Source organism: Thalia democratica, chromosome 3 (assembly GCF_965202585.1).
Source record: "Thalia democratica chromosome 3, ktThaDemo2.hap1.1, whole genome shotgun sequence".
Lineage (NCBI taxonomy): Eukaryota > Metazoa > Chordata > Thaliacea > Salpida > Salpidae > Thalia > Thalia democratica.
Window position 1 is genome coordinate 81,446,921 of NC_139167.1, and position 14,062 is coordinate 81,460,982.

Here is a 14,062-nt window from a genome sequence, read left to right on the forward strand (position 1 = left end):
GACCCAAAAACGTGTACCTATAAAAACCTGGAAGAAATTTTGAAAACCTTCGTAAAATTTGCCAAAAACATTTGGCAACCCTGTATCACACCAGGTTTATAGTTTAACTTTCCTTGAAAAGACACCAGATCTAAATTAAAACAAATAAGTAGTGCGGGATTCTTTAAACAAAGGCTTGCTTTTTTGTATTTTAGAGAATTATTAAGGTTAATATACATATACACTATTGCGATGTTTTGTAAAACGTTTTGGAGGGTTTACTTTATTTAAAGGTTCAAAATAATAAACGTTCTTAAACCGAACTAAAAAGGTTTTTGTGGGATGCAGTTTGTAAAATTTGGTTAATTGCTAAATTAATTTATAAAGCAAATCTTTTACAAATAAAATGTCCCTAAGTCTTGTTTTACTTAATTTTGTAATTCTTTTATTAACTTACAGTACAAAATTTATGACTATTTGGCAGCAGAAACTCATAGCGTTTAAATTAAAAAGACAAAAAATAACTTTATAATTTAAAAATACAAACACTTGCTTTTAATTTGATTATAAGTTAACATTAAAGCTAACTATTTGATAATTAAATTACTTTAATTTTTAAAAGTCTTGTTTTTATTTTTTTAACAGTTCTACAAGTTATTTTCTCAGGAGATTATCATTTTATAGTAAACTTGACCAGTTGGGAATAAAAAGCGGCCAAATCCGGTCTAAGATGTTTTATAAACCTGTCTATACATCAAAAGTCTTGAATGCTTAAACTGTCCCTATACGTATCGTTTATAATAAGTATTTTTAGCAGCTCAGTTGAAAACTTGTGAATTTTTTTAAATATTAGTTTTAATGTGCTAAAAAGTAGTGCATATAAAGTTCGATTTTTACAAAACATTTTTGCATACTTTATTTTGACTTAATTTATTGATTAATTCAGTAACATAATGATATAACCCCTCATATAAACAAACTTATGTTGGACTCAATACTTTTATCATGATAAATTATCAAACTTTAAAACGTTTGTTCTATCGTTTAGTAAGTTCTGCTAAAATTATGATTTTTAAAATTAGTATGAGCTTCTCCACTTATTAAAATAAAAGCTGAATAAAACTAACAATCGAAAACAATAGTAAATATAAAGTCGTCATCTTTTACTTAAATGTAATCTTAGTATGAATATTAAATCTACTTAATATAAATTTACAATCTTAATCGTTAAGATAAATTTTTGCTACTGATAGTAGTAGAATTTCACACAGACAATATATAAGTTAATGAAAAAACTCAATTTAAAAAGTAACATAGTTGGAAAAGCATTTAAATATAGAATTAAATTTACAAAAAGAATTTTTACTTAAACATCATTAATAAAAATGAACTAAACTTCTTAGATTACTAAAGTACTATTAAATATAAAAAAGTAAGTAAATTTAAAATACAACTACGAGTAAAAAACTCGCATATATAAATGTTTGTAAAGTAAAAGTTGATATGTATAAAAGTCATGTTTTGTTTTTATGAACACAACAACTATTTTTATGGTTAGATGTAGAAATCAAAAGAGAAACCAGATTTAAATCAAGATTATAATTGTTTAATCCAATTGAAGCATTGTTTCAAATAATGTGCACAAGTACAATACTCCTTGTTGTGATAGGCTAACTCGTTCTGACGCGAAGAATGAAAACAGTGTGAATAAAATTTCCCGCATGAGCATTTCTCAATCGGTTTCAAAGTTGCTGTTTAACGATCAAAAAATAGTATTCTTACAAACATAGGTATGTAAACTAAACTCAACTTTAAGTAAACAGTAATGGATAAATAGCTGTTGATATAAAAAGTATGTTCCTTAAATCAAAAAAATACTCTTTACGTGCCTACAAAATACATAATGAATTTTTAAAATCTAAACTCTGATAGTAAATTTAAACAAAATTTAAAAAGACCAAACTTTTCTAATTAAATAAATTTACGTTACACCTATTTTTTAATTTAAACTTAAGGTAAACTACTCGCTAAAAAGTAATTTCGAAATATTCTGTTACACATTATTGTTTTTAAAGAGCTGTAAAACTTTAGTAATTAAAAAAACTAATTACGTATTTGACCAAGTGTATTCTATAAGCTAAAAATGTTTACTACTGTTTTTTGAGTTATGTGTTACATAGTATTTAAATTAGATTTTTACCAACACTAAAAGATAAAAACTTATTCAGTATGTCTGACCCTAATCTAGGTGTTTTTAACAATTTAATAAAAACAAAAAAATTAGGGTAAAATAAAATTATTTAAAAGATTAACAACTTACTAGCTGTTCATATCGAAGGTACTAAACATTTAAAAAAAAGTAGCTTTAAAAAAGTACAAAATTGTTAATATTTTCTTCTACAAAAAATCTACTTACTTGTAATGGGGGCAGGTATTTGATTCGCAAGTCTGCAAAGGTAGTGTTTGCTCACGAAAAGTTCGTTGAACTTCAGTGTGGTGTTGTAGCAACTCGTAGTTTTTGTGTAACATCTTACACAAAGAGAATCTAATTACAATATTACAATATAAGAATAACAGACACACTTCGCTTACATGGTTGCACTTTAAATTTTTAACTTAATTTAAAAGATATATTGAGGCAAATTATTAAGTAACAACTTAAGTATCTAATCTAAAGTAATGTGGAACTGTGTAGTTTATCTTCTTATAAAAACTATAACTTTATCTTTAAAAAATCTATAAGAAAGTTTTGTTTTTTAATTAAAGCCTATAGAAGCATAATATATGTGTGATTTATGAAAAACTTACTTTTTGATAATAAAATTTTTGTACTCTAGCGTCAACAACTAGTTACTTATAATATTACTTGTTAATATTATGTTTCATAAAAAAAAATTATATGTTTGTATACTTAATTTTAGTTAAATGTTAAGTTAAATAAAACTTAATTGTTTTTTGACTAATCTCATATATTCTTTTCGAACTTCTAAAATTTCTTTTTACCATTGCTATTTTCTAAACTATTAAACTTAATAATAGAAAAAACTTGTTTCAACAGAAGCTAAAAGCTTAAATATATGTTTATTTTATTGTTTATGTAGTGTTTATGCATGTGTTTATGTAGTATTCCTTTCAATTTAAGCAATTGTAAATTATGACAGCTTTTACTATCATTCAATTAACTTTTTTTTATATTTCAATGAACGAATTACGAGTTTAGTACTTAAACCTACTTAATTATTTAAGATTTATAGATGTTTATCAAAGTTTTATAATTATGATTAAAACCAAATATACGTTGAAAAAATGTAGTTAATTTAGATTACTATGAAAAACAATTGGTTATAAATCAAATATACCTTGGACTTTATCAAACTGATCGTAAATGATGTTACCAACTATTAGGTGTTGGTTGAACCTGGGCCAAGATATAACAAAACACTCATTAGGACTATTTTGGCTTGTTAGATTGCAAGATCCTGAACAAAATAGAATTAAAAGCAATTATTAAGATTTTAAATTTTACCAAGTTTCCAATTTTACTTTAATTTGTTTTAAAAAGTGAAATATTTTTTATAAGAATTTTACATATTAAACAGGTGTTTAATAAAGACTTAAGTACTAGAGTTCTAGTTAATAAAAAGTAGCTTTAAAACCATTAAAAAATAGCATTATAAGTCTTTTACTGACTTTTATTTTTAAATATATCTTAAAACAATAGTTTTTAGAGTTAAGAAAAACAATATCAGACATAGTATCTTGTTTTTTAAATTTATTAATCAAAATTCTATTGTCTACATACAAAGCAAATCAAAAAAAAAAGTTTGCACAGATCTCGATTACAAATTCGACTTACTCGGTTTAATTTTTCTGATAATCAAGCAACCATCATCTGACCTAGCACTATTGAGCCATGCAGAATAGTTCGGCAGATTGCAACTAGTCCTGTCTTTAAAAAGATAATAAAGTTTATTAATATTTTTTTTAAATATTTTCACGAACTTTATTAAAACTTATTATCTAAACTTGTGAAATTTTTCTGAGGAAGTGCAGTTCTTTTTTTACTAGCTATCCGTTTAAATGAAATTAAGTAAACAAGAGCACTTGTAGTTATTTTTTTAAAAGTGACACTTTGTAGCTAATTTTTTTTTAAACAAAATCATATAATCTAACTTTTTATATTAGTAAACATGATTGCTTTTAAAAAACCAAAAACAAAGTTTTATTTTGAAACATTGAAAGTATAAAAACCTGATGCAGAATAAATTATGTAAAACTTCAAAACATTTCAGTTTAGAAGAAACAAACTTTTTTTTATAACAGTTTTTATGATTTGATCCCTCGAAAGCTGTATTTGGTTAAGTTTGGCAAGTTTCATCTTTTTAGTCTAACAAAATAATGGTATGAACATATGCTTTTTTGTTACAAAAATTTATAAAAATAAAAGAATAAAAATTTCTTTTTCAGCTTTAGGCATAAAACAGTCTTATTTGGTATTAATGCTAAAAACTTTATGCTTTAGTTTTATGCTTGAAAGTAAATACAAAAAATTATTAAGTTTTAACCAGTAAAACATTGGAAATAAAGTTACTTTAGATATAATGAATATGTTTATTATTTCAAAATAATGCAATAATAAATAAAACTTATACTTGTTGTAAAATTACAACGAAATTTTATTAATATATCTGCTAATGTTTAAAAGCAAAAATTATATATTTTATTGATCGAATGAAAAGTCGTAAAAGCTTTAAAAATAAAAAAAAGTTTATTGTAGAAAACAAAGAAGTTAAAAACAAAACAGTAAACCGTTTTATTCTGTACAGGTATTTTTTTAATTAAAGAAAAACTTTTGAAAAATACATTAAAACCGTTGATACAAAAGTTTAAAACTGCAGTCCTTAACTAAATACTGTGTTTAATTAAATCATTTTAAATAAAAAAATAAATACGATTGTATAACAAGTAATGTAGTTAAGTATAAAGGTACTATTAAATGAAATAACAGATTTAACTACTATTTAATGCTCTAAAAATTAATAAAACACTTTTTAAAAACATACTCTTAGTAAAATTTTACTGTTTTCTGAGTAAGTTTGGGATCCTCCTTTTAAAGTAGTGGCTTTAACCTTCTGTTTTATAATTTTATTATTTGTAGGTGTAATCTAGTATTAGTAAAATAGTTTCAATAGTATAAGAAAAGTTAAAACTAAAGAAACCAATTTGCTTAAGGAAGTAAACTTTTTCAATTATTGTTAAGCTGTTAAGTTCAGCAACAAAGTATTTATAGTTTCTTTATAAACTTTAAGTCATAAAACGACATAACAAATCTATTTTAGAATTAAATGTTATTTGACTAGGTTTAAATATAATTTTATTGTTTTTACTTAAATAGTAAACTTTAAATGTTTAGAAAAATTGATTTATAATAAATATATAGCTTGTATTTAACAAAAAGTATAAAAATTTCGTAAAGAATATAGCATTTTGTTAATAATAGCTTAATGTTATAAAATATGAAAAAAAATGTATAAAACAAAAGTAAACAAGAACTCACTAATCCAATAAAAAAAGCAATAACGACTAATAAAAAGATTTTGTTATTCATGTTTGTAGTTTACAAAAGGTTAAAAAAATTTTCAAGTCTAAAAAAAAAGTACTTATAGTTTTGTCTGGTTTTAAATTATCGTGTTTTTTAAGTTAAAAAAAATTGTTCTATATCAAACAAACAAAACCTATTTTAGAGACTGTTATAGCAGTGCATAAAACGAATACTTTATTTACTATTGTAAACAACATTACTATGTTAACATAAATGTACTTCGTTTAAAAAAAAAAGTTTTTGTCGTGTTGCGATATGTTTGAAGCTAAATATTAAGTTTAGATATTTTCGATAGCATTAGCTGTATTTTTTGTTTAAGTTAACACTAACTATATAAAATTTTTCTAATACAGTTTTCGAGCTGTTTACTTCAGAGGACAAATGATATTGCTTTGGAATATATTTAAAAAAAGGTTTTAATTTTTAGATTTAAGCAAAGAAAAACAAACAACCGTTTACTAAATTAAAAAAAACAGATTAAGTATCGAGTATAACATAAAATCTAAAAGTCTGTATATCACAATTTGATTAGATCAAATAAAAAATTTCAAACGTTTATTTGCAACATAGATCTTATAGAATCGAAAGTCGATGAAAACTAATCAATTACTACATATTTTAAAGATCAGTAGCTTAAGATTTTTTAAAAAGTAAACATACTAAACAACTGGACAAAAAATTATGTAAGCTTTTTACTACAATATATACAAATAGATGTAACAAACACTACTTTCTTACTATTAAAGTGCATAAATAAAAAACATATTAAAAGCTGTTTATTTATGTTTGTTTAGCTTTTGTTAAATAAAGTTATAACAAACATTATTAATAAATTTTCGTCTGCTCAGTAAACTAACATCTTTGCAAACTACAGTAGATAATTTTGAACTGTGAAAACTGCTTATTTAGATTATGTCTAAAGTTAAACAATTTTTTTTTCAATTATTTGTATTATTTATCAAAGAGTAGTGGCAATTAAAAAAAATATTGCATTTTAATTGCTATATAATTTAAAAGATAAAGTTCAACAGCTGCAGCTATTAAACGTAACAATGATTGAAAAACAGTTTAAAAAATCGATTAAAAAACAACTTTAAAAAAAATGTAGTTTTAATTAAATTTTTTCAGTAAATTATTAAGTAACTATAAATATACACTAAATTACAATTAAACAACAATTGCTTATCAATAAAAAGGTGTAGCTTTACAATAGCGATAAGGTTCATAAAAAAAACTTAAATTAGTTTTAAGTTTTTTAGAACAGAATATAATAAAACTTGTGACAATAATAAAAATAAAACTTATAAACTTAAAATAAACTCAAAACAAAAAAATTAAAACAGATGTTGTTTGAGCTTAATAGTTCATGAGAGTTAACGCGTAGGATAAAAAATAATATATAATTTATATTTGATTGTTGTAATATCACTATAATGTTGTTTATAAGTTTTTACTTTTATATAAGCTATTCTAAATTTCTTCAATTTTTAATACTTACATTGTTTGTTTATAATACTTATATTATACATTTACAGAAATAATAACTTTTTATGTTCCCGTCTTATTAAAAAAAACTTATTAAAAATCCGTTAAATAATAAAATCTTAGCAGGAATGTTTTGTTAATGAATATTTTTTTTTCATGTATTTAAAACAACTGAAATTCTTAATATCCTATAGCAGTTATTTTACAAGGAACACATATCTATAACATTTAGTAAAACTTATTTGTAATCTATTTAGCACGTAACACCTTTTTAAACAGAAGAAAATAATTAATAGAATATTATTTTAATTGTACAGGTTTTACTTAAACTTTTTAAAGGTTTTAATATTTTTTGAAATAATTTTATACCATATACAATAAATATTTTTTAAAATTGACAAAGTTAGATTTTAATTTCAAATGCTAGTTTTTCTTAATTTACATACTTTTATTACAATAAATTTCAAAGATTGTAATAACAAGTGTATAAAAAACGTAACGGAATAAAACTTTGCTAAAATATAACCAAAGGTAAGAAAATGATATAAAACTAAGCAGTCAAAAGATTTTCAAAAATGTTGTTTTTTTATAAATGTCTAAATAATACAGAATAAAAATACTTTTTATGTTTCGCTTAATACATATAAAAAAAACTTACACAAATTCAATAAAGATGTCAAACAATTGGGTCATAAAAACTTAAAGTTGTTACATTAGTTTACAAACTATAGATTAAATTTGTTTTATACTTTATTTTATTTGTACGTTAAACACTTAATAATTATAATTAAATAATTGTTCTGGTGTAGTTTATTTAAAACTTTAGTAAAACTTGTAACGTAAAACAATTGAAATAGTTAGTATAGTCGCTTACATATAAAATGTGTACTAAGAAAATACTTCAATTCTAATAGTCTTTTTTAGTCGATTATCGATTTGTAATTACGCTGTTTTCAAAAGTGTTCTAATTTTAAGTCTTTATGCACTTAAATATCTTAAAAAGGATAAAAAATGTAAATTAATCACATTATTAATAGTTTATACAAGGACATATTAAAAATATTAACTTACGGCCTATCTTATATTAAAAATTTTAAAAGCATATTAAAACGTTACGTTATACTTTTGTTACTCAATGAATTTTATGTTCTAATTGTTTTATTGCTTTAAAACTCATAACATTGATTGAAGCTTGTTAATTAAAACGTTGTTAACAAATAAAATGTAAAAAAAGTACGAATGTAAATCGGCTTTACATGTTCAAGAAATTTGATAAACGACACTACATAACTTTACAATTATCTATTATTTCTCCCTACTTTAAAACTTAGTAGTAATCGTATTAAAAACAACAACCTTTTTTGAAATTTACGCCTTAAAAAGTATGTGTATCAATGTAGCACGTAGTAAAAATGAAAATAGACCAACTTTAACAACAAAAGTATGTTGATACACATTTAAAAAGTTTGATTTATAATATTATGACTTTGTCAAACTTACACATGAAATTTTAATTACTTATGCTAACCTAACTATTCAAATAAAACTTGAAAATATTTGATTTTTAAATAAGATAGTCATTTAATCATTTCTTTTTAAAAATTTACTCAATTTAAAAAAAAAAACATGCACTATGACTATTACTATGAATCTACATAACAAGTGAAATTAGTTAAAGTACATGAAGTAATTCTAATTTCAATTTTTTTTTTTTGTAAGCAAAGCTACTGTTATTACTTAAAATAGAATTTAAATATAATGAACAAATATTACTAATTATTTTTATTGATTTCATATAATAGTGTCAAAATATCTTGTACTTTTTTTTTCGTTAAGTATAAAAGGCTTGTATTTGACTTACAAAAAACAAAAACTACTTGAAAAATTTTATTTTTTAATTCGCAAATTTGAATTTTTCAAGCTTATTTTAAATTTATATTTTGATCAAGTTAATAAACTAGATGCCTAGAAAACACTGTTGTGATCGAATGTGTAAAGACAACATACAGAAAACTATTTTATCTATTTAAATTTAAGATCAAGAAAATAGTTTTTATAGTACTTTTTGTTAATTTTAATTATTTTTAAAGTCTCAATTTGAATTCTAAATGTTTTAACAAATACTTGGTTAAATGTTAAGTAATAAACATTGCATGGATATAGAAAAAAATAAAAACAAATACTATCTTATGAAGTGTGCTTGTTGTACTTTTATATAATTCATATACCATGTTAAAATTTAAAAGATTAAATGTTACGAATACTAATATTTAATTAAAAAAAATTGTTACTAACATCGTGTAACTATTTTTTTTCGCAAAAACTAATTTTTATATCGGCATTATTTTACTCAAAGTAATAACACAGTTTTATACATTATAAAGCAATTAAACTAAATGCTTTTGATTTATAGTAGCTAATATAAAAATATAGCTGGAACTTTGTTTTATAAAAAAATGTTTATGAAAGGTTTGCCTAAAATTTAATAACTGTGGTTTAATTAGTGCTAAGTACCGGTTAGCAACTGGTTACTTGAAAACTTTTATTAAACAAAAGCGTAAATAAAGTAGTTAATCATGTTTTTTAAACTGGTTAACGTTGGTTTTATATAAGCTTTAAAATATCATTTTTTGTTTTATTTTCTAGCATATATAAAATCGTTTTAAATGTTTCATAAAATAACACTGATAATAACAACTATACAATTATGTTTATCATTTTTAGTTTTCTTTTAACTTTTTTGTAATTTAAGTTTTCTTTAATATTATAGTCTCTTAGTCTAGTTGTTTTACCGTATACCATTATCAACACTATTTAAACATAAGTATAGCTTATGGTTACTCGTCTTTCTACTATACTTTTTTTGAATTTATAATTTTTTAAATTAATAAATAACTTTCAATAAAATTAGAAATAATTTTTACGAAAAATACAAAGTTTGAACAGAAACTGTTTAATAGCTAATATTACAATAACTTAGTTAAGGTAAATTTGTATTAAAAAGTGTAAAAAAATTGAGAGTTTACGTGATTTTTGTTAATCAATCATTTATAAAGTAATTTTAAATTACTTAAAATAAAGCTTTGAAAAAAAAAAAAATGAACACTGTTTAAAAACAACCACATCTAAAAGTTGTTACTAGCACCAAAGTTCTTAAAATATTTTTATTACTTTAGCTTTAAATCTAGTTTAGTTACCATTTTTAGACAAAAAATAATATAATTAAATTTATAAGCTGTCATTTTATTTTAAGAAAAAACCACAAAACTGTTTGCTAAAATGAAAGATTGAAATTAATACATTATATAAGTTTTCAAAAATTCAAATATTGTTTAAGTGGACTAATAACCGTAAATGTTTCCATTCAAAATATTTTTGTGTAAGAACAAATTTTTGAGGAATTTAACGACTTAAAGTATTAAAAAAATATAAAAACACTATAACTGCGATGTATTTTTTTGCAAATAATTTTCAGAATTTATGAAAACTTCAATGGTAAACTTTTTTTTTAATGGTATACTCAATCTGTTTTTTTTTAATATCTATAGTTCTTTTTTTTGTGTTTATTAACACCTTCTATTTTTTGAATTGTTTTTATAAAAGCAAAAACAAAAAAAAAATTTAAATTTTTTAATAAATTTAATTAGTATTGTTAAGTAAAGTTTAATTTCTAAAAGTATAATTACACTTAAACGACTAGAAGCGTTAGTATTTGAAATTTATGGAAAATATATGGTATAAAAATTTCAGTTATCAATTTTTAAATAGCAAGACTAAAACAGCTGTCTTTAAATTTAAAACTAAGTGGTCTCATTACATCGCTACTGCTTAAAAAAAGCTAACAAAACCTAGGAGCTAAAACTTCTAATAAATACCAATAGTTTTTAAATTTATTATATTGTTAAGCTAGGTTGAAAACACGAAACCAAAGTAAGACGATAAAATTTTTAGACTATTTTAAACCTACTTGTTTGTGCTTTATTATTAAAAAGCTCATATTGTCCTCATTAAGAAATAACTGCCAAATTTAGGCTGCTTCAACGTTTTTTAACCTGTATACCTCTACATTTTCATCTTTCTTAAAGATACTAATAAAATGTTTTTATATTTACTTACTTCAGATTTAGCACCTTATGCAAGGTAAAAATCGTAGTATAAAGACACTTGTAAAACAATGTCAAACCATTTTAAAGAGTAAATAATATTTTATAAGGTAAAGTAAAGTATTAAAAAACCATCAGATTTAAGCACAACTATAAACTTTTTATGCAGTTTCTACGATAACTTTATACGTATATTTCAAACCACTAGTAATAAAATAACCATTGCATTAGTTTGACTAATAGTTTATGAAAATTTGAGTTTCATTAAACCAAAAAAACTTTAAAAGTTGCTCATTATGTAGTTAATAGTGCAATAAATCAAAATATACATCTTTGACTACTGTTGGCTATAAGACCTGTCAAATACAGACCTCAGGTTTAATTTAAATTATAAAAGATTTTCTTCCAATTGATTACATTCTAGGCATTAACCATGAAGTTTTAATACTTTAATCTTAATAAAATATTCCATTAATTAGCAGGTTTTTGAAAAGTGTGGGAAACATTAAAGGCTTTAAATTACTTTAAACAAACTAATCTTTAAATCTGGCTTAAACTTTTAAATTAATTCATTATAAAATTATAAAGCAATAAAATTTACACTGTTTAAATCTTTAGAAAAGACTTTTAAAAAGCAATTGATGTATTATTTTTAATTAATCCAGTTACATAAATAACATTTAATCTTTAACCTTGTAAAGGTGAGCCAAAGTATTATGAGCGAGAAGAAAGATAACAATTCTAATTACTACATCTAAAAACTTGATTAATTTTTTGAATGGTAATGCCTTACTAGGTGTGATTTTTTCGCGTATAAACAAACTTAGTTATTTAAAAACTGTTTGTAAACAAATTTATTTGTTTTAAAACAAGTCTTCGATGGCTGATTAAGATAGCTTTCTTGAAAACTATTTGTCGCCTCAACTTAATTGATATTGAAACTAAAACAATATATATGATAAATCGTACGTATTAAGCCTAATAATTGTACAATGTTTAGTTAGGTTGTTTAAAAACGTTATACAAGTAGCCTATTTTTCAAAATATGTAATAATGTTTGCAACAAACTTATATTTTTAACAAAAAATATGTTAAGACTACATTATTAGACATAAGCAATTAAGAAACGAACAAAAAGTATGTTTTTATGGTAATTTATAAACTACAACTAAACTTATAAATAAATTCAAAAACTAGTCTAAATAAATTTAAAACAAAAAAAAATACTTAGTTTATGTAGATACCTACGAGTAACAACTCTGTAGGAATATTAGATAAACAAGTGCTTTAATCTTGCGTTATTTGATTACTCATAAGTTAAAAGTTTGTTATCATTTTCTCAGGCAGTTTTAATCATTTTTAAAAATTTAACTTTGATTTTTTGCATACTGAACACAAACTTGCTTCATAATTTAAAAATTTTTTACGTCAATTAAAACTTACGACATTTTTACACTTCTACGAAAAGTAAAAGAACTATACATTTTCACAACTGTTTAAGTTTTAATTTAAAATTATAGTGTTCTTACTTTAGTTTGTAATTTTTTTTTAAGTAGCAAGAAGCATAACTTAACTTAAAAAGCAAATTAAATAATATTACTTTTAAGTCTAGTTAAAATATTAGTAAGTAGTTTTTTTTTTCTTTTTGAAGAAAGCTAACTAGTAATATGTGGCAAAAAATCTTTTAAAAACTAGTTTTTTAAATTATTTATCCAAACTATTAATAAAAACAATGTTTACTATAAACAGTAGTAGTACAATAACCAAATATTTTAACTATTGAGTACTTTTTAGGTATGTGTAACAATTACTCTATAAAATATTCCTTTTTTTTATAAACAACAAATTTAGAAAACAAGTTTAAAAACAGAAAAAACTCACTAACCTTTTTGTATTTTATGCCAACAGTAATGCTAGCAGTCGTGAAAAGTATTTAAATGAATTTCAACAAAAAAACCACAAAACTTTTTGCTAAAACGCAAGATTGAAATTAATACATTTAATAAATTTTCAAAAAATTAAATATTGTTTAAGTGGACTAATAACCGTAAATGTTTACATTCAAAATATTTTGGTGTTAGAACAGTTTTTAGAAAAAAAATCCGAGAATATAACGACTTAAAGTTTTTGAAAATATAAAAACACTGTAACTACGGTGCATTTCTTTGCAAAAAGTTTTTAAAATTTATAAAAATTATAATGGTAAACTTTTTTTTAATGGTATACTCAATTTTTTTTTTTTAATATCTGAAGTTTTTTTTTTGTGTTTATTTACATCCACTATTTTTTGAATCTATTTTTATAAAAGCAAAAACAAAAACAAAAAAAAAACATTTTAAATTTTTAAATAAATTTAATTAGTGTTGTTATGTAAGATTTAATCAACATTTAGCCAAAAAGTTTTGTTGATTAAATACCGGCATTAGTAATGTTATACAATTTATCTTATACAAGCTTAATAAACTGTTTTAATGAATATTATTTTAGAAAGCTTAAAACTAATAAGTAATTTCAAAAAATTATCGGACATGTAAAAAAGAAGACTCTTCTAACTATATAAATGTAAGATAAAAGTAAAATTACTTTAAGTAAAACAAAGCTTCCTAAAGTTTTATAATCGTTTTTAAATCGTATTACTTTCATAACACTGTTTAAAATATACCGATTTAAAAACTTATCTAGTCTTTTTATTTATAAAGGTTTTTGAATTTAAAAATAAATTTTTATGACTTGATTAACTTCTATACCTTGTTAAAAAAACTAAAAATTTGTTATTTATAAAGAAAAAATAAGGAATATTTTACAGATTAATTGTTAAACATAATGAAAGGTACCCCAAAATTAAAATATTGGTTTTTTATACAACTACTGTTTATAATAAAGAACTTTTTTA